The sequence below is a fragment of the Notamacropus eugenii genome, chromosome 7, assembly GCF_028372415.1.
Source record: "Notamacropus eugenii isolate mMacEug1 chromosome 7, mMacEug1.pri_v2, whole genome shotgun sequence".
NCBI lineage: Eukaryota > Metazoa > Chordata > Mammalia > Diprotodontia > Macropodidae > Notamacropus > Notamacropus eugenii.
The window spans coordinates 76,031,763-76,055,805 of record NC_092878.1 but is presented as its reverse complement, the minus strand read 5'-3'; the positions used below and the strand labels follow the sequence as shown (position 1 = coordinate 76,055,805).

Here is a 24,043-nt window from a genome sequence, read left to right as displayed (position 1 = left end):
TGTAAATCAAAGTCTGAACTATATATTAAAATTTCTTTTATACACTTGAAGAGGCAGTCTGCTGTAAACTGTTTGTGGAGGGAAAAGACTGAATTGGGACGATCAAGATCTGTGAGGACAATATTTGGCTACAGCTATCATGTGACAAGAATCTGGCTACTACCCTGGAATTCTCATGCCTCCTGCAGGCCAAGGTCAGGGCCAGAAGACAGGGAGGTCCAAGGATGACTACCTGTCTGCGTTTATGCTGCTGAGTGTAGCCTCCAAATTATTCTGTGCCTGTGGAAACAAGCACTGCTTTCGTGTTGGTTCCAAACATTCCTTAATGACAAGTTTAAAAATAAGCTAAGTCAGGCCTGCACAAATAGCCCACAGGCCGCTTGCAACCCACCAAAGGATTTTCAGCAGACCACAAAAACTGTGGGGTTGCTGCTGCACACTCTCTCCTGTTTGTCATGTGACCCATGGCAATCAACCATAGTCAATCTGTCTCTAGTCTAAGCTACCCGCAGCCCAAAGAAGTTTAGCCTATACTACCTATTAAATTGTGTTAGGTCTGAGCTTAGTTTAAAGTTGTTTAATAAATCTACTCCAACCATGAAAGCTACCTTTTTAGAGAAGGTGCTCTACACAAATGCTGTAAATAATGACTAGTTCTTACCCACATGGTATCTAACAGCAACCTAAGTCACTAAGCAGCAGATTGTATTAACACTTGATAAACAGACACTGATCTTGTGGGATTTATGATCTCTTCTCATGTCCTTGCTTGGAATTTTCTAGCTTTCATGATGTATTTGACTCCTTTAAATGGCTTGAATTTCTCTCCATAATATGTCAAGGTGATTTACTTTCAAGCCTGAAATAGCAGTTGCTAAATCTTGAAATGAATGTTGAGGCTTGGATTTTTTTCTGATTTTGGGGGCTCTGGACTATGAATTCACCAATCCTTTAAGACTTGGGAGCTTCTGGGGGGTAATTTTTCCAATATCTCATGTTAATACCTTGGTGACAGGATCAAATGTGTAGCTGTCTTGTGTAGGAGTTAAGTTCATTCTCAGTACAACTTTGGGCATGTGAAGAGTCATTGTGATATCTTCAGTGGTTTTCCCCATATTTTTCTTTGGTCCAATCATAATATCAAATCTGCCATGACAGCTATTCTCTTTAAAGTTGATGTGTTTCACACACAGTGGAATTGCTGCTAAATTTTGTGAGCTGACACAATAGGAAATAAGTTGGAAGTTTCCATCTGGAGGAAAAAATAATAAGATTCTTTCTAATTCCTAATATTTGAAATGAATGCAGGAGTGGAAGCTGACATCATCTAGAAGCCTTAGCTTCATGAAAGAAAGGGAAAGATCAGGTCTCCCAGAAAGTTTAATGCAAGTATTAATGATCCCTTGAATTTCTGCAAAGACTGCAGAAAATGATTAGTTTATATTTGCATCGATTTCTTCAATCACATCAAAATAAGCTTCCTTGTTTGTGTATTTCACACCTGCATGATGCCATGGGATATTGGAGAGCTATCCTGAGGGGAATGTGTCCCCAACATTACTATTGCCTGTAACAGAATTAACACAGAACATAGAATGGTGGTTTAATCAGTTCTTTCAAGATGTTAGATTCAATTGCCAGAAGAAATCCATTGTCTAAAATTACTTCCAAGGACTTATACACTGTGACCATGGGATTCTTGATTGTAGCCTCTGAACACTCCCCAAAGTAGCCCTAAAAAATATCTATGACTCAATGCAGGAACTCACTGATGAAGAGTGGTAGTTTGTATAATACCTCGGTTTATATGCTGGGCTTCAAAGAAACAGTCACAGACAGACTGGCTGATGGCACTCTTCCTATATTTCTCCAGGCGGATGTCCCCAGAACATTTTATGAGGAGCAGACTGTAGATCATGTTTCTGAAGAGCAGGCAGCCTAAGCTCAATGTTCCAGCCCGTTTGGGGTTTTATTGGCAGAGATATTGGAGTGGTTTGCCATTTTCTTCTCCAGCTCATTTTATATGTGAAGAACTAAGGCAAACAGGGTTAAATGACTTATTCAGGGTCACACAGCTTGTAAGTATATGAGGTCATATTTGGACTCAGGAGAATGAGTCTTTCTGACTCCAAGCTTGGCACTCTATCTACTGTACCACCTAGCTACCCCATTATCCCTATTATATTCAATTTTATTGGATCTAGGCTACCATTTTAATCTGTCAGGCTTTAGGGGTCTTGAAGGGTTTGAGGAACCTAATTCTGCCATTAAATATACTTAGGTCATCTGTAGATTTAATAAACATGGCATCTATGCCTTTATCCAAGTCACTGTTAAAAATAAAATACATGGTCTTTCTGCATCTTTGGGTTGCAAGAGTATGGTTAGAGTGAATCAGGTTACCAGGGACAGCAGCCAACCATTACAAAGTGGTTCTTACCTGTGACAGCTAGCTTCACATTTGAAAGTGTGGTTCTGAGACTCTACCTCTCTATGATAGTATAAAGCAGTGAAAACTGGTTTGACTGGCATGGCTGGAGTCCCTGATGATGCACATACATTTAGGCTAATAAACTAAAAGACTGGGCATTACCCCCTCACAGCTTCTTGCTGGATGGTGTAGTTGGAGTTCAATTCCCTATGTCTCTGACCTTCATTTCTTACTCGTCATTATGCAATATAGGAAATATCCTCATTTCACTGATTTGTCCCAGTTCTGTTATTTTTCCCTACATGTGACAAACAAGTTGCCTATTGGTGCCATGCTGGCTTTTTGTCTGAAACTCTTTAAGTTTGAACCCTCTGAGGGACTCTGGGTCTTCTACTCATTGGGTTGACTGCTGGTAATGATTTTTCTTTGGCCACAAAAATTCTTGGGGTAGTTTGTATAGTTGTGGGGAGGTTGTGATATGTATTTCCCAAGAATGAAATCAGAGCTTTGCTGAAGACATTGAAATATTGAAGCCTTTTGAAAAGTACAGTATAAAGATTTTTTCTTTCTTGGGAGTTGCACTATATTTAAGCAAAATATATTAAAATAAAATATCTCCAGGCTAGCACAATATTGCTGTTTCCCTATATATGTGGAAAATTGGGCTCAGATGTCTGGGTATACATAAAGCAGAGCGAAGGTGGAAGTTTTGGATAAGCCTCAGGGTAAAAGACACAATACTCAAACTTCAACCCAGGGATTTGTTTCTATTTTTAAAACATACCATGGAGCCTATAATAGTTATTTAAAGAAGTGGGTTAACTATGTCTCCTTCTGAACATTCAGAGAACAAAAGACAAGCCAATATCAGTTAAATATAATTTTTCCTTTGCTCTTAAAGGCCACCATAAACAGAAAGCTAATTTCTTCACATATAACAATGTAAACATAGCAATTTCTGGTTCTTTCAATAGTTAAGTAACACCTTAGTTATCTTTCTTAACATGGCTATCTATCAGGAGTAGCATCAGCTTTAACTGGCTTTAGAAAACATTATTAAATTTTCAGTGTAAAAATTTATGCCAGAAATCAGCAATTACTCCAAATTAGAACTTGATTTATTGTTTTATTGTTTGTCTAGGCTTTTAAAAGCACTAATAATCAGATTAAACTTAAAAAGTATGTGTATATACATTGTTTTATTTTTGGCCCTCCATCTCCCCACCTCAAAGAGCATGATTGTTAAACATTTGCCAGAACACTCCTGTATTGCTCTCTATATATTGGTCTCTGCAGGAATTCAATAAAAGACTCAGAAAATGACATGTGACCTATGACTGCAGGCTAATAATAATAATAATACTGGCATTTGTGTAGTGCTTTAAGGTTTGCAAAGTGCATTGTTATTTCATTTGAACCTCATAACACCCTTGTGTCTAGGACACAGAAGAGACCTAAGAATTAAACACAAAGGTCAAGGACTTGTTACAATGGAAATTAAGGTAAACTGAGGCACAAAGTTCCAAGCACAATCAATTTATTGACAAAGTACAAATTTGCCAATAAACAGGTTCTCATCCCCCTTAGCAAAGCTAAGACCCCTAAACAGGCTTGCATCCCTTTTTGTAGAAAAAAAGAAAGTACAGTCAAAAAATAGAGAGCAGTATTATAGATGAGGAAAACAATATGATTGGTCATAAAGCTTGTGAAGGACAAAATGATTGGCTGGAAATTAGGAATGAGTGGTTAGTAACAACCCCTCCTTCCATCATGTCACATGTTCGTTGTTTGAGTCCATCTGCCTGGACAGTTTAGCTAGCAATAGTGGAATAGACTACTTTGGATAGCAGATAAGACTCCCTGGTATTCACTTGCATCCTTCAAGAATAACAGATTTCTTTGACACAAGAATACAACAATGATTATCAGGGATCTGAACCTCTAAACTTAGCTCAGAGACAATGAATGGTTTACAGGAAAGCAGAATTTCCAAACTTAACTCTGAGACAAATGAAACATGACTTTGGCAATTACAAAAAAGTCAGTGGTGATACAGAATGGAATGAATAACAGAATAGAATCAATTTGATTTTTTTCAATTATCAGATTCAAAGGAAAGACTCTCAGACTTTCCCTAACAGCCAATTTTCTCTTGTTTTGCAAACAATTCTGACAAAGCTTTACCTGGTTTCCAAAGCTATAGGATAACACAAACAAAAAATATAAAAGAAAGGGAACTCCATAAAGGGTGGTCAAAAGTGTCAACTGTTATCAAATCCCTTTTAGCTCTTCAAAAAGCATGGTAATCAAAAATTTATTTGGTCATAGTTTTAGAACTAGAAGGAACTCAAAGACCATCTAGTTCAACCCTTTAATTTTACAGATGAAGAAACTAAGATCAGGGAGTTTATAACTTTCTCAGAGTCACATAGGCAGTAATCATCAGAGGCAGGATTTGAACCCAAGTTCTCTGGTTCTAAAATGAGATAGGTGCAAGGAAAAGGGAAGGGAATAGGCATTTTTATATGGCACCTACTATGTGCTAGAGGCTGTACTAAGCACTTTTTACAAATATTATCTCATTTGATCCTCACAACCATCCTATGGGGTAGGTGCCATTATTATCCCCATTTTATAGTTAAGGAAATTGAGGCCAGGGGGGTTAAACAACGCACCGGTTATGTGGTACTGATTGCCTGAGGCTGCAATTGAACTCAGGTCTTCCTGACCGTAGGCTTAGTGCTCTATCTACTAAGATATTTCACTGCTCCTGCAAACGTTTATAAGTATAAGAACAGTTCTGACAAAGGTGTGTGTGTGTGTGTGTGTGTGTGTGTGTGTGTGTGTGTGTGTGTGTGTGTGTGTGTGTGTGTTAAAAGACAAGACTGGAAAGGTAATGTGAAGTCAGATGGCTGTGTCTGGTAAGTTTTGGATTTCATGCTCTCTAGGGACATTTAACTTTGGAACAAGTATACTTTGTTCTAATGATGTGTGTGATTTGGAATAACAAAAGATGTGGAGCCAAGAGAACAGAGTTCAAGTCTGGACTTGTCCTGGGCAGCTATGTAACCTTGAACACGTTATTTCACCTTCTCTGAGTTATAGGTTTTTTTTTTTAAATGAGGGGACTGGGCTGGATTTTCCCTAAAGTCTCTTGCTCTAGAAAAGGGCTGTCCCTTCTTTCAATCACTCAATAAATCAATAAATCAACATTTATTAAGCACCTACTATATTCCAGGCACTGTACTAAATAGTGATCTTCCAGGAGCTTACAATCTAATGGAGGAGACAACCTGCAAAAAAAAAGTTATGAAGCAAGCTCTACCTACGATAAATAGTAAATAATCATCTGAATGAAAGTTTCAGTGCGTTATTAGAAAATAACCTTCTTGAGAGCAGGGATTGCATCATCCCTGTCTTGGTGTCCATAGTGCCTAGAACATGTAAGATACTCAATAATTGATTTTTGACTTATTGATACAGCATAGTAATGTAAGGATGTTCATAATGAGGATCCTAAATTATCAAGAAAAGATATGTTCCATATGGTTTACTTTAGATGGTAAGGAAATAAGCAAAATATTTTGAGAAATTTTCTAGAATGGTTAAGATGAAATTTAAATTATTTATTATTAAATATTAATTATTATTATTAATTATTATATAATTATTATTATTAAATATTAAATTCAAATGGATGCCTCTGAATTATCTAGGTAATTTCACTATCTAGACTCATTTTTTGAGAATTCTAGATAACAGAGGTTTTCATATGCAAATAAACTTCATATGCAAATAAATATGCATCTGGACTTGGAGAAACCTAAAGTCTTATAACAGGGATCCTGAATACAATGCCTGAATGGACTGTCATTTCTTTCTTCTTATCAATCAATAAACATTTCTTAAGCACCTTCTATATGCCAGGCACTGTGCTAAATAGTGGGGATACAAAAAGAATCCAAAGACAGTTCCTGCCTTTACAGAGCTTATGATCTGATAGAGGAGACAATGTGCAAAAACAAACAAAAAAAATAGTTATGAAGCAAGTTATACCTAGGATAAATGGTAAATAATGAAGAGAGAGAAAATACTAGAATTAGGAGTAGTTTCTGTAGAAGATGGGATTTTAGCTGGGACTTCAAGGAAGCCAGGGAAGTCAATAGGCAGAATAGAGGAGGGAGAATGATGGCATGGGGGACTGCTAGAGAAAATTTCTGCAGGCAAGGTCAATGTCACTAGATTAAAGAGTATGTATTGGATATTAAGGTATAAGAATACTGAAAAGGTAAGAGGGGACTAGGTAAGGTAAGGAAAGGCTTTGAATGCCAGAGTGTTTTGTATTTAATCATGGAGGCAAGAGGAAGCCACGGGGGCATGATGAGAGCTCAAGACATCAGAACTACCAGTGGCCTCCAGAACTATTATAAAATCGCAAGTCTGGAGCTGGAAGATACCTTAAAAGTCATCAAGCCCAACATGATTATTTTATTGATGAGAAAACTAAGGCTGGAGTTGTTTAAGTGATTTTTCTTAAGGTCATCCAGAGTATCAGTTGTGGGATTTGAACCTAAGTCATGTACCACCATGCTTTATAATACATATACATTTCCAGTAAAAGAAGAACCTAAAGGCTCCAGTGAACATTAATGTATGTTTAACATTTAAAAGTTTGCTCACTCTTTTTGTGAACTTAACCTATTCTACTATGTAGGGAAAGCACATTCATTACCATTATCTTTTTAACTGTCACTTTGTAATAATAATTTCTACTTGCCAACTAGGTCAGATTAGAATAGATTCTATTCTACTCTGCATTAGTAGAAAGACAGATCCAGGAACTCAAAAGAAATTACTAAAGAAAAATCAGGACCATACCAGAAGTGGTGACATTTATTACTAAGAAGTCTTCTGAAGGGGTATTAAGAAGAAATGGGGATCTCCATTTATTTTAAGAATGAAGCTAATTGGTAATGGCTGAATGGAATTTTTATGGTCTTTATTTTATACAAGTAGAAGCATAGGATAGGAAAAAGAGTGATGAAAGATGAGGACCAATGAAACATATTCTAAAAATATGCATCAGCCAGCAGAAGGAAATCCAGATGGGGAAAAAGACAAGCAGGGAAGGTTTGCTACTATTGTGTTAAATTTATATGTGTGCATGTATATGTGTATGTGTGTATATATATAATATATATTATATACACACACACATAAATTTAGCAAGATGTTTATGTATATACGTATACACAATACATACATATGTGTGTATACACGTATTATATATGTATATAGAGTTTAATGTAGCACATACATTTAACACGTGTGTGTATATATACACATAATACATATATGTGTGTATGTACACATTAGATAGATAGATACATAGATTTTAATGTAGCCCTAGTTTCATGGGCTGCTCACCTAGATAGTTCTGTGATGGAGAAGAGAGACTCAAACAGATCCTAACCAAAGGATGTGGTTGGAATAGCTAGAAAAAGAAAAAAAAATTTTTCACTTGCATCAGCATTAATTTTAACAGACAAGAATTTAATGGTTACTAAAATTTCTTTTCTGCTAAGGAATGAAGTAAAATGAAAGCAATGAAAAGTCAGTGAATAAAGAGGGGAACACTTTATTTGAGTAGGAAGAAGACAAAGGCTTATGCTACCACCTGCCAAGGCTGAATTAGCTTTTGAACTCATCCCTCTTCTAAAACGAAAAGAAGCCGTCTGCCAGTATTAAGGGAGAAACAAGCTTTGAATTAATCCCTCTTGTCTGCAGTACCATCTACTTAGGTCTTTCATTGACCTGGCAGCACTAACAGGCAAGAAACCTGTGAAACCAGGACTATATTTAAAATAAAAAATAACTATTTAATAGATGTTCACAATTCCACGTACAATTCTTTTTTGTTCTTCATATTGCAATGTTCATATTTGTTGATGCTTGTTAAGTTAATAATCATAAAAATATTAATATTGGACCTGAAATCAGAACAGATGTGGATTTAAAACCTGTCTTTGCCATTTATTAGTATTTGATGATGGGCAAGTCAATTAACCTCTGAACCTCAGTTTCCAAAATCTGTAAAATGGGGCTAATATCTATAGCACTTAATATAAATATAGTGTTGCTGAGCACCTTGAATGAGATTGTGTAAAGGGCTTTGTAAGCCTGGGAGCGCTACAGAAATGCTAGCTCTCATTAAAAGTTTGCAAAGCACTTTATTTACATTATTGGGTTTTTTATCTTCACAACAATCAAATGACCAACAAGCATTTTTTGAACACCTGCTGGGTGTGAGCCGCTGAGTTAGTAGAAGCTGGATACAAAGATGAAAAATTCTCAGTTATTCTTATTATTATCCTAATTTTATTGAAAAAACAGACTGAGAGACATTAAGGAACTTGAACAGAATCACAAAGTTATCAAATCTGAGGCACATTTGAATATAGAACAGGTGTGAGGAACCACCTGTGGCCTTGAGGTGGCATGTTCTCCACCTCTGAGAACTTTCTGACTCTTAGTCCAGTGTTCTAATTTCCTCATATTCATATAAAGATATATTCATATAAAGATAAAGAAAGTGAGTTAGGGGCAGCTATGTGGAGCAGTGAATAGAGCACAGGGCCTTCAAGTCAGGAGGACCTGAGTTCAAATCCAACCTCAAATACTTGACACTTACAAGCTATGTGACCTTGGACAAGTCACTTAACCCCAATTGCCTTGCCTTACTCCCTCCAAAAAAAAAAAAAAACCTAAAAAAAATACCCCCAAAACCAAAAAAATAAAATGGTATAAAGAAAGTGAGGTCATAAGAAGTCAAGTGACTTCTGCAAGATCATGGTGTGGTAGTAGTGTATTGTAGAGCTGGGTTCGAATAACACTTTAAAAATTGTTGTTTAAATTCATCCAAAATAAACGAGGCTGTTTCTTCCTTCTGAATTTAGAAACAGAGCTTTTATTTTTTTTAAAGTACTTATTTTTATAAATCTAGGGCTATTATTTATCCATTTTCCGCACTGATATTTTCCAGCAGGTTCACTTTGTAATAAGATTCTTCTGAATTAATTTGATAAGCCTGAGGCAAAAGATAACTTCAGTATTTCAATAAGATTTAAATTAATTTTGAGCTGGAAACCACTGGAGGATAGTCTTCAGCTTTCTGAAATCAATAGAATTAGTTGTCAATAGGAGAACTATAAACGCACACTATAAATACAATTTATAATGGTGCATTTCAATATTTTACACAGAGCATTAATTTATGCCTTAAAGATCATTCTATTCTTTAGTGACTTAATTCTGCAGAAAGCAGAAAAACAGCACCTCAGGACGTATTTTTCCCTGATGGATAAAGTCAAATGTTATTCTACCTTGAGAGCTGTTATCGAAATAAATGTGATTTCTATCTGGAGATTTCAATTCATAACCATTTTTTCATTCTGAGATAAATTAGTATCAGTTAAACAGTTCATGTATAGTCCTGATTGGATGCTGCAGAGGGGACCCTACGACCCCCGAAGTGTTGTTAACACCACAACTGCTCATCCTGAGGAGGCCAGGCTGCCTGCTTCTCCTCTAGCTAAGTTCCACTTTGTAGCAGAGGCCAGGCTGGCCTGCCTTCCCAGAACAGTGCTGCTTTTACCACAGACTTATCCTGGACCTTGGCTCTGCACTGGGGCCTCCTCCTTCTGAAACAGCAGAGTTACTTCCCTCCACCACTTTGTGATGGGACCCAAGCAAGCCTGCCTTGATTTCCTCCTGGCCTTGTTTCTGCCTTCTTCTTCATAATCCCTTGCCTCTGGATGCCACCATGCTACTTTTCAGCTCCCATGGGTGTGTTGGCTTCCTTCATTAGAATGTAAGCTCCTTAAGGACAGGGACTGTCTTTCTTTTTGCTTATATTTGTAACTCCCATTCTTGGCACAGTGCCTGGCACCTAGTAAGGACTTAATAAATGCTTCCTTCCTTCCTTGATTCTTTCTTCCCTTCCCTTCCCTTCCCTTCCCTTCCCTTCCCTTCCCTTCCCTTCCCTTCCCTTCCTTCTTTCTTTCCTTCTTTCCTCCCTCCCTCCCTTCTGTACCTTCCTTCCTTTCTTCTATACTAGGCACTGTGTGGGATGTGAAATAAGACATGGTAGCTGCCCTCAAAGTGCTTACACTCTCTTTGAGGTGATAGGTCTAACACACAGGAAACAAATATAGAACAATACAGATAGTATTGCTAAGCAGTATGGTATAATCATAAAAGCAACATAAATTGAGGAAAGAGACAAGGATGTGAGCTGGAATAGTTGTGTCAATATTAACAGAAGTGGAATTTAAAGGAACTGTGGAATTTGAATAGGATGAGAAAAAAGGCCTCCCAGTTAATAACTTGTATAAACTCTCATTTGATCCAGGTTTGTTCTAGTTGTTCTTTCGAAGTTTTCAGTTGTGTCTGACTCTTCATGACCTCATTCGGGGTATTCTTGGCAAAGATACTGCAGTAGTTTGCCATTTCCTTCTCAAGCTCCTTTTACAGATGAGAAAACTGAGGCAAATAGGGCTAAGTGACTTGTCCAGGGTCACACACCTAATAAGTATCTGAGTCTGGATTTGCACTCAAGTCTTCCTGACTTCAGGCTTGGCACCCTATCCACTGTGTCCCGTAGATGCCTCTTGTTTGTTCTAAAAAACTGTCATTAATGAGTGAGAGAAAGATAGGAATGAAATTGACAATGATGGGAGTAAAATCTTAGAATAAAGGCAAGTTGATGATAATTGATAAGTGGTAGAACATGTTTGGTGGTGGGGAATGGAATTGTGACTTCTTTTGAAAAGAAGTTATAATTTTTCTACCTATAAGCATGTAGCCACTTCTTGGTTTGCTTATGTGTGGTACTTCTTTCCTAGGGGACCCAAAGAAAGTAATCTGTCCCCTGTTCTATAGGAGACTCACAACATTCCAACACCCATGGGGTATTCTGTAGTTACCTTTCTCCAGCAGATCAATGAAATAAAGGAATGAAAGAATGACTTTTTGGAACACTGTGTTGGTCTTCTCTACAAAGGGATATAGTTTCTTCCTACTAATACTTGGATATACTTGGATGAACAGAACACGTGACACCTACTTAAAGAACATTCAACTTTCTCCTAATTGAAGAATGGTCCCATTTCCTTGAATGGGTTTTAAGAAGGGTGATTTGAAAGCAAGTATTAGTTCCTTACTGGTGCCTTTGGAGGCAGTAAGGTGGTTCAGTGAATAGAACCTGGGCCTGGAGTCAGGAAGACCTGAGTTCAAATCTGGCCTTAGGCATTTACTAGCCTTGTGACTCTGGGCAAGTCACTTAACCCTATTTGCCTTAATCTACTAGAGAAAGAAACAACAAACCATTCTAATTAATCTTTGCCAAGAAAACCCTGTGGTCACTGTTGGCTTGCTCATCAACAGGAATGAACAACAACAAATTGATTCCTCAAGTTGTGGTATATAAATGTAATAGAATACTGTTGAGCTATAAGAAATGATGAGCAGGTGGATTTCAAAAGAACCTGCAAAGGCTTACATGAACTGATACAAAATGAAATGAGCTGAATCAAGAGAACATTGTGCACAGTACCAGCAACATTGTGCTATGAACAACTTAGCTCTTCTCAGCAATACAGTGATCTAAGACAATTCCAACAAACCCATGATGGAATATGTTATCCACATCCACAGAAAATTGATGGACTATGAATGCAGATCGAAGCATGCTATTTTTACTTTCTTTATTTTTTCATTTTTTTTCTTTTTGGCCTATTTCTTCTTTTACAACATGACTAATAAGGAAATATGTTTTACATGATTGCCAAACATATATCCTATATCAAATTGCTTAGGAAGGGAGTGGTGAGGGAGGGAGGAAATATGGAACTCAAAAAAATTTTTTAATGTATATTTAAAATGTCTTTGCGTGTAACTGGAAAAAATAAAATACTACCCAAAAAAGCCCTCTCATATTTCCTTCACTCTTTGTCTGTCTTTCTGAGTCAGCTAGGATTTTCTAGCTCCCTGGAGCTATATGGAGTTGTCTGAAAGAGATGAAGTGGGACTAGGAAAGGGGAACCAATGTGGCTTAGGGGAGAGAGATGCCCATTTCTTAGTATATTTCTTTGTTTCCTGTAACAAAATACAGGAACGTGAGTGACCTGGATGCCAGGTACTGTGCAGGTCTCCAGGAGTTCACACCCATCTGCCCAAGTCTTTCTCTGAGCCTAGCCCTGTATCCAATTATAGCATATTGCCTCTCTCACAAGGGTTACATAATAATAAAAATGTATACAAAAGGTCAAGAAAACTTTGAGAAGAGACACTATTGGACAACATTGCCAAATGAATTGAGTCAATTGCGGAAAAAGAATGACCTCTCTAACTTTCCTGGAAGGTACTCACCCAGCCTTTGCATTAAAGACCTCAACTGACCAATAAATCCTTAGCTCTGAACGCAGCATTTTCCACTTTGGGAAGTTGTTGCTGTATTGTTGTTTTTTGACATTTGTTGTTGACATTTCCTAATATTGTGTTGTCATGGTGACTTCACAGTCTTTCCCAGAACTTCATTGGCATAGTTTCTGTCCACATCATTACCTCTACCTCATGCATCGAGAGGATGAGTAGAGTTACCAATTCCTCCTCCTCCATTGTCTCTTTGGGTCCTTAAATCCCTATGAAACTTCATGGTACAAAGTTATCTAGGGCTGCTTTCTACATAGTTTAAGATAGGAAGAAGATACTGAAGAAGACACAAGTACTTTCCTAGTATTGTCCCCAATATATCAAGGAAAATAAAATTTGACTATCCCTACCATGCTCACAATAGCCTTGTGATATAGGTAATACAAATATTATTATTTCCATTTTTCATATAAGGGAACTGAGAGTCTGAAAGCTGAGAAACTTTGCTTATTGTCGCACAGTTAACAAGTAACAGAACTGGAACTTTAACCCAGGTCTTTTTTACCCTGTGTCCAGCATTTTTTCCACTATACTACCACGAGGTTAAAATTAGAGGGAGGCACATTTCAACTCAATTTAGTAATTGACATTAACATAATGCATTAAAGTATGCAAAATGCATTATATATATATAGATATATATATAATCTCCTTTGATCCTCAACAGCCCTTTAAGGTAAATACTTACAGTCCCCATTTTACAGATAAGGAAACAGAAATTAACTTGCCTCTAGTTATACAGCAAATAAATACCACAGAATTAAACTCAGGTCTCCGTGACTCCCAGATCAGCACTAAACCACAAGTTATTTTGATTGGGTAATAAGGAATTTCTTGTCATTGACGGCTTTTAATCCTTGAATGTTGTTGAGGAGATGTATACTTTTCATAAAGACTAGACCAGGTGATTTCTGAGGCTCCTTTATATGGATTTATTATATAGCCCAGCATGAGGTACAATCGGAAGTACCTCCAGGAATTCATATGTAGACTGTGACTATACAGTGTCAGAATATCTGGTTGGAAATTGAAAGATCTAGCTAATTTAGTTCAGTTTTTAAGTAGTGTGCATGAGAGAAGGGCTGAAATAAACTACATGAAACAATATAAAGTCAAATCAAGTCATCAAGCATTTATTAAGTGCCTAATATGTGCTAGGAAAATACTGGGAAGTGAAGAAAGAAGAACCATTGACCTTGATTATATAAAAAAGGAAATCTAATTGGGCATACCCTTTGACACAGCAATTCCACTTCTAGGTCCATATCCAAAAGAGATCATAAAAACAGGAAAAGAACCCATATGTACAAAAATATTTATAGCGGCTCTTTTTGTGGTGGCAAAGAATTGGAAATTGAGAAGCTGACCACCAATTGGGGAATGACTGAACAAGTTGTAGTATGTGAATGTAATGGAATACTATTGTGCTATAAGAAATGAAGAGCAAGCAGACTTCAGAAAAACCTTGCAAGACTTATATGAACTGATACTGAGTGAGGTGAGCAGAACCAGGAGAACACTGCACACAATTACAGCCACATTATGTGATGACTAAGTTTGATAGATTTAGCTCTCGTCAGCAATGCAATGACCTAAGACAACTTTAAAAGATTCACGATGGAAAATGCTAGCTACAGAGAAAGAAATTTGGAGTCTGAATGCAGATGGAAGTATATTATTTGCTCTCTTTTTCTTCTGTTTTGTTTCTTCTTTCTTGTATTTCCTCCCATTAGTTCTAATTCTTCTTTACATCATGACTAATGTGAAAATATGTTTAATATGAATGTATAAGTAGAACCTATATATCAGATTGCATGCCATGTTGGTGAGGGGGGAGGAGAGGGAGAGGGAGAAAATTTAAAACTCAATCTTATGGAAGTGAATGTTGAAAACTAAAAATAAATTTTATATATATGTATATATATATAGCATATATAAAGTTATATAAATAAATAATATATATAAAGTTTTATATATGTATAAAGGAAATCTATGCATAACAATAGTTGGGATTTATGTCATTGAGTGAAAGAACATCTATTAAGCACTTACTATCTGCAAACAGCTAAGTCATTCAATGGATAGAGTACTGAGCCCAGCTGGAGTCAGGGAGACTTGAGTTCAAATCTGACCTCATACACTTACTGACTATGTAACCCTGGGGAGGTCACTTAACCTCCAGTGTTTTAATTCACTGGAGAAGAAAATGGCAAACCACTCTAGAATCTTTGCCAAGAAAACCCCATATGGGGTCACAAAGAATCAGATGCGACTCAACAAGACTGCCAAATGCTGTGTTAAAAACATGTCAGATTTGCAAAGTGCTATAAAACTTAATGTGTTCATTTCTATGAGGGAGAAACTATTATTTCTATTGTATTATTTCCATTTCTGAATCTCAGAAAAGATGTTACTTTTCCATTGGTATACAGTAAGAGGAGGAGACACAGTTTTACAGACTCAAGTCCAACACTCAAGTTCAATGACGCCTGGTTAAGATCCTCTGATTTAAAGAAAGCCAACTGGCTCCTAACTCTTGGCTCCTCCCAAGGCAATATAGAAACCATAGTCATCTCCTGGGTCACTCTACCTGAGGTCCCTTTACTTCAGGGATTCAGCTACACCTGTCAAACAGCACTATCCCAGAGCCATCAAGTTTGTCTACTGCTGAATGTCACAAACTAGCCACAAAGCCAAGCAGTAAAAGGAGTTTGTTTGGAGAGCTAAAATACAACTATCTTAGTGAAAAGCAAACAACATAACTGCATTCATCACCCATCCAGCTCCTGCTATGGTATACGGCCAAATCAACCCCTGTAAATTGCTGTGCTTTATCCATTTGCCAAACCAAAGATGCAGGTGAAAGGCTGAGATGAGATCTTGCAGACTCATGAAAATGTGTCCATTCAAACAATTTGACAGTGTTTGCATAGGCACTTATGTTTCTGGAATTTTAAGAACATTAAAAATACTATAGGAACACCTGACTCCTGTAGACGCCAAACTGGGGGGGAAAAAAGATAGGAAAGGGTTTCCTTCCCTCCTACTCTATTATTTTTAAAACAAAAGGAAAAATAACCACAACCACAACCTACTTAAGGTAACAAGGCTAACGTGTGAATTAAACATTATTGTGAGGAGCTGTGGGGTAAGGAAGGAAGAATTTAGAGTCAGTCAGGTAACCCAGGTTAGATATCTGGGTCCTAGCTCTGACACTCCGACATTTACTAATTTTGGAATGCTCTCTGCCTGCACCCCTGTGAATTCTTAATTTCCTTCATAGTTCAACTCAACAGTTACCTTCTACATAAGGTCTTTTCCTGATTCTTCCAGGTATTATTAATGCCCCTCCCACTGCTCCAAAATGACTTTGCATTATATTAATATATTTTTTATATATAGAAGCATGAGGAGCATTGGATAGAGCTGGCCAGAAAAATCTGAGTTCAAGTACTACCTCTAACACATATTGTCTATGTGATCCTGGGCAAGTCACTTACCCTCTGAGTGCTCTATGAAATTCTCCAAAGACAATAAGTTGCAGGAAAAGGATTGGTCTACCCTAAAAGAGGGAATTTCCTTACCTGGGAGTTCCTTATACCAATAAAATCATAGATCCAATCCTTTAAACTTCTAAAAAAGTGAGAATTATTTGATTTTTCTTTGTCCCTAGTACAATTCTCATGTTGCTTCTGTTTTCTCTACCACAAAGAATGGCCTCTCTATTGGAAGTGGAAGAACAAAAGTGGTAACAGAGAATTGATACCCAAGATAAGCAAAGAGATAGTAAGACAGCATCTAGTTGATCTTGATGAATTCAGGTCACTAACTCAGATGAACTATATCCTCTTGCTACTGAAAAGACCATTCCCCCAACATTTCTGCTCCTAATTTCACTTCTTATTGACCTCTTACTCCATGTCCCCCCAAATTCTCTTATCACACCAAACCTTTATTCCCTGAAACTCTTTAAAACTTTCTCCCTGATTTGTCTTTAACCCCATCCACATCCTACTCAGCTTCTCTGATCCTCTTTATTTCCCCAAATCCTCTGATATTCCCTCCCCCTGCAATTTTCTCCAACTTTTCTGACCTTGTATCTATCTTGGCTTCTCTGATTCTGTCCAAATCTTGACTTTCAATTCTCTGTCTGAAGCTACTCCTGAAAGGGGAGATATTAGAGAGAGGGATTTAGAATTAGAAGAAACTTTAGGGATTATCCAAGTCTTTCATCATAAAAACAGCCCTTGAGCCATGCACACAAAGCAAATGATGGAGTTGTGACTTGAACCATAGGTACTTAGGTGTCTCCCCTCTTCCAAATAAATTCCTTCCTCCCCCAAATAACTCTTCCCTATGCCATGTTGGGCACATTTTGGTTTTCCAAATGAGTGTGCACTAACTCCTACCTTAGTCTAGTGATTTTAATGGGGCTGCCATAGAGGGGATGGGGCTCAGTTAATATCCCTAAACATTTCCACAATAAAATCAACACACACACACACACACACACACACACACACATGCACACATGCACTCAGACACAGAATTTGATTTTGCAGACAATGTCAATAATGTTTGAAAGATGCTGCAAAATGAGAAAAGTACCATAAGATACTCCACCATCCCCAAATCTAGTTATTAAACATTTACCAGAATGCTCTATTATTGTGCTATAAACATGCTTGAACTCAGCAAAAGAGCAATAAGAAGGCTCAGGGAATGAGGATGTCATCAGACTAGAGGATTGGTGACTGTAGGCTAATAAAAATAACAACTATAAATTAACCAGCATGTCTATAGCACTTTAAGGTTTGCAGAGTGTTTTATATCCATTATCTCACTGGAGTCTCATGACACTCCTATCTATACAATTCTTGATAACTATCAGTTATTTGCCAGGAGAGCATTATTAATGCCTTCAGGTTCAAGTCAGTTCCATAACTTTATTAATACAAATGAGAGAAAGTTGCTTCCAGCAGAAAGGGAGCTGGTGGTGCTGTCCATTTCTCTGGTGCTGCTAGCTCCACCGAGGACCAGCGATACATTCAGCCATGATATCTGGAGAGAGAAAGTAATGTAGGTATTACTGATGTATGAAATTAAGCTGTTACTCTTCTGTAAATCAGAATGATTGAGTGAGAAAGAAAGAGAAGGTGGCAGGGATTTGGGGTCCCCAAGGTCTTGTCCATCCAGCATTGCATGTCAGTGTACTCTGATGGTGTGCCAATTCTTATAGGAACAGCAATCTGTGGATGAATTTGTGGTGATTCCCTCGAACCCGGGGTTGGGTTGGACCAAAACAATAATAACTCTCTCTATCCTTTTTCTTTATTTTAAACTTTACAAGAGGCATTCTTTATAACAGACTTATTTGATATGAATAGTGCATATGTTATTGTTTCCATTTTACAGTTGAGGAAATTGAGGTAGTAACCTAGGTCAGAAGTGTCAGGTCTCAAATCCTGGTATTCTGATATAGTTTTACCATTATGCCATATTACCATCTAAGAGGCATTTCTTATGATTTTATGCTTTTAGATCCATTGGCCATTGTGTGCCTGCTAAATGCTATCTAAAATTACTCCCAATGTTGATGCCCAATAATGGGGCAAAGAGCATGATACACTTCTCACAAAATCATGATCTTTCATGAAATCACAGACTCTCTTTGGTACCATACATTTAGTTTTATATACACACACACACACACATATACATATACATCTACACACACATATAAGTATATTTACACATATATACATATATCTACACACATCTATCTATCTATATCTATATATCTATATCTATCTGTCTATCATCTATCTATCTATCCATCTATCCATCTATCTATCTATCTATCTATCTATCTATCTATCTATCTATCTATCTATCTATCTATCTACTCTGAGTCTCTCTCTCACCTCTTGGTTTATCAGATTCACAGTGAATTATTATTACTAGGTTCAGGGCTCCAACTTCTTCTTTTCTTACTTCCCAGATTATTGCTGCTTGCTAAGTATAGGCCAAGGTTCTATTGAAGCAGCTGTGATTTGCAACAGTAAAAGCTCTTTTTCCAGTTTGAAAGACTATTTTTTCACATAGCATCAATAATGATCTGCCTTACCCTGATTACAGTTGTTATTTGGTCCTCTCTGGACATTTATATTGGTATAAAAAGCTTCAATTTGATTTCCATTCACCTGAAGCTTGTGGTCTATTTTTCTGATCTATTTTCTCCTTGTCTCTATCTCTCACAATTCTTAGTTGTCTTCAGAACTTATCTCAGACACCACCTTTTATAGGTAATGCTAGTGAAATGAAATGCTAGTGCCTTTTCTCCCGAATTATCTTTGCTCATTTTGCATATAATTTTTGTACTTCTTTCACAGTTTCTTCCCTCTCCATTAAACCTCTCTTAACTCTGAATTCATACAGCAGACCAACTTTAGTACCAAGAGAGCCTTACCAGCTTAGTAGTCTTGTAGTCTTTGGGACTACACAATCTAGAACCCTAGGGAAGTGTAGTTAAAACTTAGCTTTTGGGTGCATGCATAGAGTCCTTAGATGGGAGAGAGTAGAAAAGGATTCAATATTGAATGCAAATTCAGTAAAGAAATGCTTAACACATCAAAATCCCACAAATTTGCATTGACAGAAAAACTCAAAAAAGAAACCATAATTTTGGACTGCTGTTTTACTTACATTAAGACATGATGCGGTTTGCAGGTCTATTGAAAAGTTTGCATCTCAACTTAACTGTGTACTCTCCAAACAATTCACCCCGGGTCCATGTCGTCTGACAAATCTGGCCCAGGGTTGAGCTCATTGTCTTTGACACAAAAATTATACCTATTTCTAGTCAACTATGACCGTGGAATCAGGATCTCCAGAATTCTTTAACTTGGAAGGTTGCCTTTAAGACTGGACATATCTATCTCAGCATCACTGTTTAGTCACTTATACTCAGGGAAGGAAATGCAAAGCAGAAAATGTACCTAAGGGGCCCAAGACCTATACTTTGTCTTGCTTGAACCTACACATTTACCATTTTAGCTGTCGTGTGCTCTCAGTTGCCAAGTGGGTCCCAACCCAGTACCCAAAGATACTGAGCTCTTTCCTCTCCTCCAGGGAAATGAGGAAACTGAGGCAGACAGGGTTAAGTGACCCGCCCAGGGTTATACAGCTAGTAAGTGTTTGAAGCTGTATTTGAACTCATGTCTTCCTGACTCCAGGCCTGGCATTCTATCCATTGTGCAAAAGAAAACTGCTATTTTCAATTCGCTGGGAGGGGGACTGAGTCTTTGATCCGCTCTGGGTTGGCCCACCTCAGAACTCCGAGTTCCCCTCTGATAACCTCTTGCTGTTGGCTTGAGTCAGAGGTTGAATCTGAGATCAACTTTGGGTGTTCTTCAATGTTCTATCACAATTAGCATCATTGTGGGGCCAGGTAGGCTGTATAGATTCCTCCTACCTCACAATTTTGGCACAGATCCTAATGGGGTAGAAAACATTAAAACAACAATGTACAAACAAATTATGTGTAGGATAAATTGGATATAATCACCAAGGGGAAGACACTTTAAATATTAAGGAGGTTTGAGAAAAGCTTTCTGTATTAGGTGGGATTATTTTAGCTGAGAACTGAAGGAAGCCAAGAGCAAGGAGGGAGGTCAGGCATAGATGACAGCCAGTGAAAACGCCTAGAGTTGAAACATGGGATATCTTGTTTGAGGAATGGCAAAGAGGTCAGATTGAACTCTGTGTGTGTGTGTGTGTGTGTGTGTGTGTGTGTACAGGTAAAAGGTGTAAGAAGACTTGAAAGGTAGAGGGGCAGGTTAAAGGACTTTAAGTGCTAAACAGACAAATTTTTATTTGATCCCAGAGGTGATAGGGAACCAATCGGGTGGAATATGTTAGATCACAGAGAATCACTTTGAAAGCTGACAGAGGATGGAGTGCAGTGCAGAGAAAATTGCAGCAGAGAGACTCACTAGCAGGCTATTACAATCCTTTAGGGGTGAGGTAAGGAGGGCTTAAGCCAGGTTGGTGACAGTGTCAGAGGAGAGAAGGGGGCATATGCAAGAAATGTTAGGAAGTTAAATGAACAAGACTTAGTAATAGATTGGATATGGGTGGGTAGAAGAGAGTGTGGATTCAAGGATAACACCCAGGTTGCAAGCCTCATGATTAGGAAAGAAGATGGCAGCCTTCTCAACATCTGAGTTCTACTTCCAGTTCCTTCACTACTTAATCCTGTAACATCGAACACGTTACTTCTGGAATGAACATGGGACTGAGAATCAACAAACCTGGGTTCAAATTTCAGCTTTACTTCTTATTACGTGTCACTTTGAGCCACTTTAAGCAAGTTACTTTACCTTAGTGTGTCTCTGTTTCCTCATTTATAGAATGAGCAGATAATTATAATGGATAATTTCTTTGGTTCCCTCTAGCTCTTAATTACATGATCCTAAATCATGCTTAGAACAAAGAAAACAAACAAAAAAACCCTTTCCTTTCTCCAGGATTCAGTTTCTTCATATGTAAAATAAAATGCTATTAGAACAACCAAGATGGTGAGGTAGGAGGAATATCTACAGCCCAGTTGGTCCCACAATTACTCCAACTATGATAGAACATTGAATGGTCACACACTTGATGCCTAGAACTCCTATCTAGGTCAATAGTGAAGGACATCTAGAATTGATCTCAGATTTAACCTCTGGCTCTAGGCAACAGCAAGGGCTTAAGGAGAACTCAGAGCTCTGAGATGGGCCAACCCAGTGAAGATCAAAGACTCAGTCCCCTTCCCAGGCCAGTGGCTCAGGACCAGGAGTACCTACTCAGCACCTAGAGTTCTAATTCTAGAAGCACCATAATACCCAGAGTGGATCTTGGACTCATTCCTAATCAAGATCAGCAATTCAAGACCTAGACCAAAGACTCACAGTCCAGAGTTCCTAGCTCCCATGCAAAAACAGTATGGGCTTATAACCATTATTAACCATGTATCAAAATTGAAAATTGTCCTAGAGAGAGAAAAAAATGATCCTCTAATGAAATAGAGGATTTCTAAGTATAGAAACTTTGAAATGTAAACATGGAAATAAACAGAAAGATAAAAGAGCAAATAAAAGCAAGCAAATCTGAAAAGATTTTGATGACATTTGTGTTCTAATGGAGGGAGGGGACAAGATGATATAAGCAATTCCCTAAGAATCATGATATCAATAATGATAATAGAAGGAATCAAATAATATTGAGGGCTTAGAAATGATTTTTGTTATGTTTTGATTTTCCTAAGGGGAGAAAAGAAAGGAAAGGGGGAAAAGATACACTAGAAAAGAACAGGGAAGGATGGGGAGACTCACATCAAATGATGGGAGGATACCAGTGGAAGCTTATACAAATGAAGAAGGGGTGGGAAGAGTGTGGGGGGGGGAAGAGTGGGAATCACTTGAACCTCACTTTGAACTTACTCAGAGTGAAGTAAGCAGAACTAGGAGAGCAATTCATTTTATAACAACATTATAAAAACAAACATTTTGGAAACTCTGATCAATACAACAACTTACCATGATTCCAGAGGACTCATGATTTAGAATGCTGCCCACCTCCTAACAGAGAAAAGATAGACTAGATATGTAGAATAAGACATGCATTTTTGAACATGGACTATGTGAGAATGTATTTCGTTTGACTAAGCATATTTGTTACAGGGATTCTGGTTTTTCTTTATTGTTTCTGGTGGGGGAAGATGTGGGGGGAGAGAAGACAGATGCCTGTTAATTGAAAAAAAATTTCAAAAAGTTAATACAAAAAAATGAAGAGTTTCAGTTAGCTGACCGCTGATGTTTCTACCAGTGTTGAAATGTTATGATTCTATGATATTCTGCCACACCTACACTTTCTCTGATGTGTCTATTCACTTTGTCTTACTGAAACAATGATACGTTAATGCAACCCTGATTCATTCAGGAAATGAGCAGGTGTACATGTGTAAATGGATCTTGTTGATTTAAGAATGAAGCAAATGTACACTCCCTGGTGTATTTAGTTCCCTAATGTCCTGCAATTGTAAAAGAGTGGACATCTGAGATTGAAATGCTTTATTATTGAATTATTCATTTAGTTCATCTGTCCTGCCTTTTAAGCTTATCTGCAGCTGGGGTTTTTAAACATTCTGAAGTCTTGTATAACAGACTATTCTCCTTACTGAGGAAGCCTGGTACATAGAAAGAGAGCGGAACAGGTTTCAAATTTTACCTCTGCTACTTACTATTTGTATGCTCTTGGGCAAATCAGCTCCTGGTCCTGTTTCTTCATCCGTAAAATGAAGGAAATTGGAGTAGAAACTCTATGAGGGCCTTTGTGGCTCTGAATCTGTGGTTCTGTGTTCCTATGATCTATCCCATGTAAATGGAGGGGAGAGTAAAATAGTCATATCTTCTGTGACCACCACAGCTTTGTGCCTTGGCTTAGACTCACTCATACGGATAAAAACTTGAGGAGAATCAAAGCTCCATGGGGAGTATGACATATCTCTTGGCTACCAGAAATGGGAACTAAAGAGTTCCAGGTCAGAGTAGACTCTCCTTCCTGGGACTTGTCGTTAATGAATTTTCCCTACTCCACAAGTAATGAGCTAGACCCAGTGCAAAGCAACCATAAATCCTTATTCACAAGAAGACACTGGTCAGAGAAGTATCAGCTACAAGAATTTTGATTTGAATTATGGCCTTCCCAAGTCCAAGTCCCATGCTGCAAGGACTGAGTCCCATATCCAGAGTTCTTGTATCCTTCATCAAATGTCAGAACTCATTGATGCTGTGAGCTGAACATAGGTTGGGAACTGTGTTATATCACACATCTGCGTGCTCTGTCTCTTATGCTATGTTCTCTCACAGGAATGGCTATAGAGTGTGTATATTGAGGGAACAGGGGGGAGCTAAGTCACTGAACTGTATTCAGAGAGGCCAATTTAGTATTTGGAAGTAGCCTGAATTTAAGAGAATCTGGAGCATACAGTTACATTGGAAATGTTCTATTATATTTTACTTATTGCTTCATTAGTTTTGCAAAGAGTGAAGCACCATATATGGTATCCAAGTGTGCCTA

General features: G+C 37.7%; 1 long non-coding RNA gene and 1 pseudogene across 2 annotated transcripts in view; both read right to left on the bottom strand.

The window, feature by feature from the left end:
- Positions 1 to 757: 757 nt before the first annotated feature.
- On the bottom strand, positions 758 to 1,918 carry LOC140514190 (AP-3 complex subunit mu-1 pseudogene; annotated as a pseudogene).
- Positions 1,919 to 17,838: 15,920 nt separating this feature from the next.
- LOC140513510 (uncharacterized) overlaps positions 17,839 to 24,043 on the bottom strand; it is a 48,139-nt gene continuing 41,934 nt past the window's right edge. The window contains exons 3-4 of one of the 2 annotated variants that reach the window (XR_011970211.1): positions 22,501 to 22,542; positions 17,839 to 17,983 (exon numbers count right to left, since the gene is read on the bottom strand). This is a non-coding gene — a long non-coding RNA (uncharacterized lncRNA). The remainder of the gene's footprint in view (positions 17,984 to 22,500; positions 22,543 to 24,043) is intronic. The other variant, XR_011970212.1, reaches the window with a different exon arrangement.